Source organism: Mastomys coucha, unplaced genomic scaffold, assembly GCF_008632895.1.
Source record: "Mastomys coucha isolate ucsf_1 unplaced genomic scaffold, UCSF_Mcou_1 pScaffold21, whole genome shotgun sequence".
Lineage (NCBI taxonomy): Eukaryota > Metazoa > Chordata > Mammalia > Rodentia > Muridae > Mastomys > Mastomys coucha.
The window spans coordinates 79,163,537-79,170,038 of NW_022196904.1; the positions used below are offsets into that span (position 1 = coordinate 79,163,537).

The following is a 6,502-nucleotide window of genomic DNA, read 5'->3' on the forward strand; positions in this document are numbered from 1 at the left end:
GGAGGAAGAGGAAGAGGAGGAGGAGGAGGAGGAGGAGGAGGAGGGGGAGGAGAAGGAAGAAGAGGGAAAAGAAGGAGAAGAAGGAGAAGAAGGAGAAGAAGAAGAGGAGAGCGAGCTCTCAATTACTGTGATTAGATGATATCACCAGAAAGAACACATTATTACACATTATTTAAACCTGAACTACCCTGGGGCCTGAGAACAAGATAGCCACAGAGACAGTTGGAGGGAAATAGATATTGGGTGTCAGGGGCAGGTGGTGACATGCTGAAAATGACAGGTAAGAGGAAGGATGGGCCAGGTACTGTAGTGTACTGGAAGAGATAGCCCTGACTCTGGTGGCTAGGATCAGACTTCATCAACTGAGAATAAGTGGAGTCTCATAGCCATCTGTCTGAGGTTAGAGGTGTGGTAGGGGTGGGGTGCAGAAAGGAACAATTGAATAGGCTTGGAGCCTCAGAGTGGAACAGTGGAAAGTCTCTGGAAATGGCTGGTGGCAACAGAACAAGATAAATGTTGACGCCACAGAATAGTACACCAAAATGTGGTTAAACTGGGAAACTTTGTGCTTTATATACTTCACCCTAGTAATAAAAAATGGAAGACCACCTTGTTTTAAGTTTTTTTTCTAGTATATTAGTTATGTCATAATTCCCAGCATTTTAGTTATTTTTTTTGGAGTCCATCTTATTTAAGTGGCTCTCTACAAGTATACTGGAAGAAAGTGAGCTTCATGGAGCTGGACTAACCTTTGTTAAGTAAAACAAACTGGGCTGAGACTATAAGATACCAGGAGGTGATTGTTAGCCACAGCTCACTGGGTGCTTCCTATGAGCCAGGTGAGCTTACATCCATCATTCTGTGTAATCCTGAGCAATTCACAGAGATTACAGATGAGAAACTGGGATATATCTGAAGGCTGAGCTACTTGTCCAATGCTACACAGTGTACATTGTTCAAAATGGGTGGCCACTATTCATAGAAATATAATTAGCCTGGATTAGGATGTACTGGAAATGTAAATACACAATAATGTATCAATAATACTTATATAATTTGTTTTCTATTCATATTTGACCATTTTAGCTGACTCATAAGTACAGAGGTCTTCTGATTTTTTCAAAGTAGCATTTTTTCTTCAACCACAAAAATAAGAAAAATCTATTTTTAAAACACTAATAGAGGAGCTTGAATAATGTAGTTCAAAGCATTTGCTGCCCTTGTAGAGAAGGCCAGTTTGATCACCAGCACCCACACCCAGCACCCACAGAATCACAACTGCTGGCAACACACATAGACACACACATACACACACACACACACACACTTAATAAAACCACAATTACGGTAAATCTAGAGATGTAAAACATGTAACTAATGTTAGAAGAAATGTTGACATGCATAGATAAAGATCACTGGAGTCATAAATAATGGTCATTGTACCTTTGAGAGACATTAATTATGAAGGTACACACACATACACACACACATATATATATATGTGAATATAAACTGATATACATCTGCATATGCTTATTGCTCAAGAGGATGATAAATAACGATGCTTCCCAGTTTTCATGGATATCAGAACATCTGTTGGATAGTAGGTCCCTGGCATCATTTGCATTTGATGTCTTCTTTGCCTTTGACTGAGGCCAAAAGGCCTGGTCCTTTCAAGTCCCTTCTATCTTCATCTGTGAAATGCAGAGAGTCATACCTGACCTTAGTACTTCTCAGGGTTAATGTGAAAGCCAAACAGCATAACAAAGTGAAAGGCCTTTGAAAAATACAAAGGACCATAGCGACAGATGCCAAACTTTATTAGAAGCTGCAGAGAGATTGCTAACACAATGTGATTCAAGGACAAAGTTTTATATTTCAAAAGTTTTAAAAGATGTGCAACATTTACAAATTACTTAGAAAACCTGGTGACCCAGAACCATGACGAAACGTCTTCTAAATACTGTACATTTGATATCCCTGCTATAAGTAATCATTCCGCATTCCACGGATGCAATTTTGCAGCATTAGAGTTTTTAGTGGGTGAGATGTTATAAATCTACATAGCACAAAGCAAAATCATGTCCATCTCTTGTAGGACAGCTCTTTTCCTTTTCTATTGTGCCAAAATTGCTGCCCTCTGTAATACATCTCCTATGAGACCTCTGCCTGTCAATACAGTTTAATGAGCATCTATTGAGTGCTTGTGCTGTACAAGTTTGTTTTGGTAGAGATGGAGTAACAGGAAGGATAGTAGGAAAAGGATAGAAGGAAAAAAAAACCAAGAGTGAGATGACCTTCAAGTGGATGAGTTTTAAAAGAGATTATCTTTGTGTACAATGTGTGTGTGTGCATGTGTGTGTGTGTATATGTATGTGCACATGTGTGTTATGTATATGTGAATGTGCATAGGTGTGTGGGTACCACAGTGTGTGTGAAGCCAGAAGACAACATCAGGTCTCAGTTCTCATCTTCTACCATGTATGAGGCAGGGTCTTTTGCCATTTTTCTGCTGCATATGGTAGATTAGTTCGCCAAGAGGTTCCATGGATTCTCTGTGTCTCCATTTCTCATCTCCCTAAAACCCTGGGATTACATACAATTGCTCTACTATGTATTGCTTCACCAGGGTCCTGGGGATATGAACTCAGGTACTCACACTTGTATAGCAGGTGTTTTACCCACTGAGCTATCTGTCTTTCTAGCCCAGAAGTGAGAGATCCTATGACAGCTAACTGTAAGAACAAAAAGGAGACCAATGACAAGAAAATGCTTTAGGAATGTGCCTCAGAGTCAGAGAGGTTGCAAGAATTAAAGTCAGGAGAGAAAAATACGGTGACATTTTTCCCAGGTCCTTGGTTCTTCCTTGTGTTAGAATTAGAGGGAAGACTGTTTACAATAAGAAGGAATCTAGTCATCTCATCAATAAGTATTTACCTACTCTAAAACTTAGCAGTTCAGCAGTGTGTCCACAAGTCCACAAAGTCACAGTTGAGTAACTAGGGGCTAAATCTCAGATTCTCACTGCAAGCAGTACCTTTCTAGGAATGCAGCTGTTGAGTGTCATACAAGATCCTGAAATCAATGCTTTGTTTTGCTTCAGTTCCATAGGGATGACTATAGAGGAATTTTAATCCAGCAACATGGCTGCTCTGGCAAGGGATCACATCCAAAGACCTTTAGGTTTGTGTGATCCCGCTGGAATTCAGACATACCTTTAATCCCAGGAAACAGAGGCTAGCAGATCTCTGAGTTCAAGGCAGGCTGGAATAGAATACATTTCAGATAAAGACAAGCTTAGGTCAGACATGGTAATATGTACCTTTAATCCCAGCCCTCAGGAGACAGGGCCATGCAGATCTTTGAATTCTGTTCAATCGATTGAGTTCAGTGCAATGGGAGTTGAGTCAGTCAGAATTGGGAGTCTGTGCAGTGAGTGCAATGCTGTGAAGTTGAGCTCATTTGTGAGTTCGTCCAGGTCAGCAGAAGCATTTGAAGCCACAGAATAAGAAGGAGCCAGAAGAATAGACAAATTGCCAGAGTTATTGAAGCCAAGCAGAGTAGGTCAGTGAGAAGCTGAGAGAAGCCAGATTGAATCAGTCAGTTTGGAGAGGAGTTTGACCAAGAACTGATGAGTTGAACCAGCCAGTCATAGTTCAGAAAGAGCTAGAAATGGTGAGCTTATTCTGCAGTAAGCCCCTGAGATGACAATTACACCAAGTGAATAAAAGTTACTATTACAGATGGCATATTTTATCCTCCTTTAGGTAACCCACACTCAAATAGAGAAGTACTCCAAATTCATGTTCTACCTAAAATTTCTAAGTTCACTTGTACCACACTCCATTTTGTTTCATAGAATAACACCAACCTTTATATTTAGTTTTAGGTTTTTGTTTCTGGAATCACACTTTCCTCTCCCTATGTATTACTATTAAATTATGTTGGGGTCCAGGAATCACCCCACAAACTACACAAACACCAATCTCAGTCAGACAGGGATGGTCTATTGAATTAATACCCCAAGACCGATCAATTAGGGCTGTAGCTCAGAAATTGGGGCCAAGGCCCCGAACATTTCTCAGAAATGGCTTATAAAGGAAAAAAAACCACAATGAGCTCATGCGCAGGTGCAGGAAGTGTTGCCTAGTGGTTGGCTCTGACTCAAGCTCTTTTGGCTAGCTAGACAGAATAGTTCTAACTGACCTTTATTCTGATTGGTCCTAAGTGGAGCTTACAATTGTTGAATTTCTTTAGATTAACAAACCTCAGAACACACAGAACATAGCAGGGTATGTGGTCAGCATGACCCTGGTCTGAGTCAGGTTAGTTTTCTGCATCAATGACTGGCAGGCATAGTACAGCAACACTATGACATAGCTGGCAGGCATGGAACAGAATGGCTGCAGCCAGTGGGGCCGGCTTCAACAATTCAACTTTGCTCTCTAGGAACTACAAGAACTTCCTCTTAATAATCACTATTACGATATTAACTAGTGTTGACCAAGAGGGACCAAGAGTGTTACACCACTGTCTCCTTTGTACAGTTCAGGTAATGTTATTATTTTTATTTAATAGAAGGTTGCACATCAAGAGAGGTTGAATAAGTGGTCCAAAGTGATCCAATTAGTTCCACCAAGAAACCCGGAACAAAGTCTGCACAGCTAGTCCCGCTCTACACTTCGCTTCCCCCCCTGCCTTTCTTTTTGTAACACAAATTCCATAGAATTTGTTATATTACTTTATGTGGACGGATATTTTACCTGCACTGCTCTTTTGCCTGGTGCCCATGGAGCCCAGAAGAGGGCATCCAATTCCCTGGAACTGGAGTTACAGATGGTTGTGGGCTGTAATGCTGGTTCTGGGAATCAAACCTGGGTCCTCTGAAGAGCAGCCAGTGTTTTTAACCACGGAGTTATCTTCCCAGCCTCCTCTGTAAACCATTTTGAGGTGTGGCTAGTGTCCTTTAGGTTAAGATGAGTATTTGGGCAGATTTGACACTGGACATAGCAGGGTTGAGTTTCCTCAGTGCCTTGTGCAAGATGTTGCAAAGTTTCTACAGGTGAGCAGCAGTCTGCCTGCCCTTCAGGGCTGGAGATGGGAAGGAAGACGCTAACCAAGGCAAGTGTAATCACCCACGGAAGTGAGATACTGAAAATGTCTTGCCATGCCCTCTATTCAAATCATTCACAGCGGCTATCACCAACCGGATACAGCCTGCTTCCCTCAAGGGGGAGGCATGGCTACTCTTCCATCTCCTCAGTTTCATGTCTGCCTTGCTGTCACTGTAGTAGTATGACAAGAATCAGCACATTTTCAACAGTTTTTCTTTTCATCCCTTCTAGCTGACCTAACTATAGGCCCATTCTTTGCAAAACAAACTACCTTAGTCCCATGTATATATAAGCATTTATGATGACAATTGTCACATGTGGGGGTACTTTTGCATACCCAGTATATTACTTATCTAAAGTTGAAATTACTTCTAGAGTAGCCTCTTTAAAGGCAAAGTGAGTAGTTTAGTCAGCTCTCTTTTGGGACCTAAATGTTCTCTCACAGGACCCATGAAACTCTTCAGACTTGGGGGAAAAGCCAGAATGTGCTCCTTAAACACCTATAGTTCAAGGGCTCCCAGGTCCATTTGTAGCCCACAATGGAACTGAGTCACGATAGAAATACAGGGAAAAATCATGGAACATGGAAGCCTAGGTCCAAGCCTAGGTTGAAGCTTCTTCCAGTTGAGAGTCAAGTACTGCTTCAGGCCGTTCTCCCTCCCAACTGTGAGCCTGAAGTTTTCTAGGCCTCTTTCCAGAAACCCCTTTCAAAACCCTAGTGGCTCCTGGCTTTACCAGATTGCAAGCCCATCCATGGCACTTCCAGAGTCACACCTGAAGGAGAAGAGGGATGGAGCAGGGGAGGGTCCCTTGGAAACCTGTCAGTGAAAGCTGACATCTTTAAAAGCTCTCAGCCTCCTATAGAGTCATTAAGAGTTAACCCAGACTCCCGTGAGAAGCCCACAGGTAAGGTGTACTTTACTCTTTCCTTGTGTGCATTTCTTCCTTTAATGAACTCCCACTGTGCCTTGTCCTGAAGTTCTTTCCTGCACCTAAGCCAAGGATCCAGTTTTACCTGAGTGCAGGCCTCTAAAAGGTGAAGGGAGCTTCCCAGGCTGTGCAGAGCTGTGACTTGCTGACAGAATGAGGCTGTTGCCTACCAACATTTTCGTTAGTCTGGGAGAAGAATTGTACAAGAACCAAAGGCAGACCTGATCCAAGCGTCGGTGGGATGGACAACACTAATCTTGGACATGAAGAAGGACGAGAAGGCCTTAAAGTACAGAAGTTTGCTTGGGTTAGCTCTATTTTCTGACACTTAAAAACTGGACATGATACTTACTTTGGCCAGAGCTTTGGGACTCGTCCTCTTTTCACTCTGGTGGCCCAGGCACTACACACTGCCCTCACTGTTTATCCAGGTACAACTCTATTTATTACACACACAC

At 42.2% G+C, this 6,502-nt stretch overlaps 1 protein-coding gene across 3 annotated transcripts in view; it reads left to right on the plus strand.

The window, feature by feature from the left end:
- The window catches only part of Sytl2 (synaptotagmin like 2), a 147,235-nt gene that overhangs the window by 25,822 nt on the left and 114,911 nt on the right, over positions 1–6,502 (plus strand). The gene's annotated exons all lie outside the window — the stretch shown is intronic.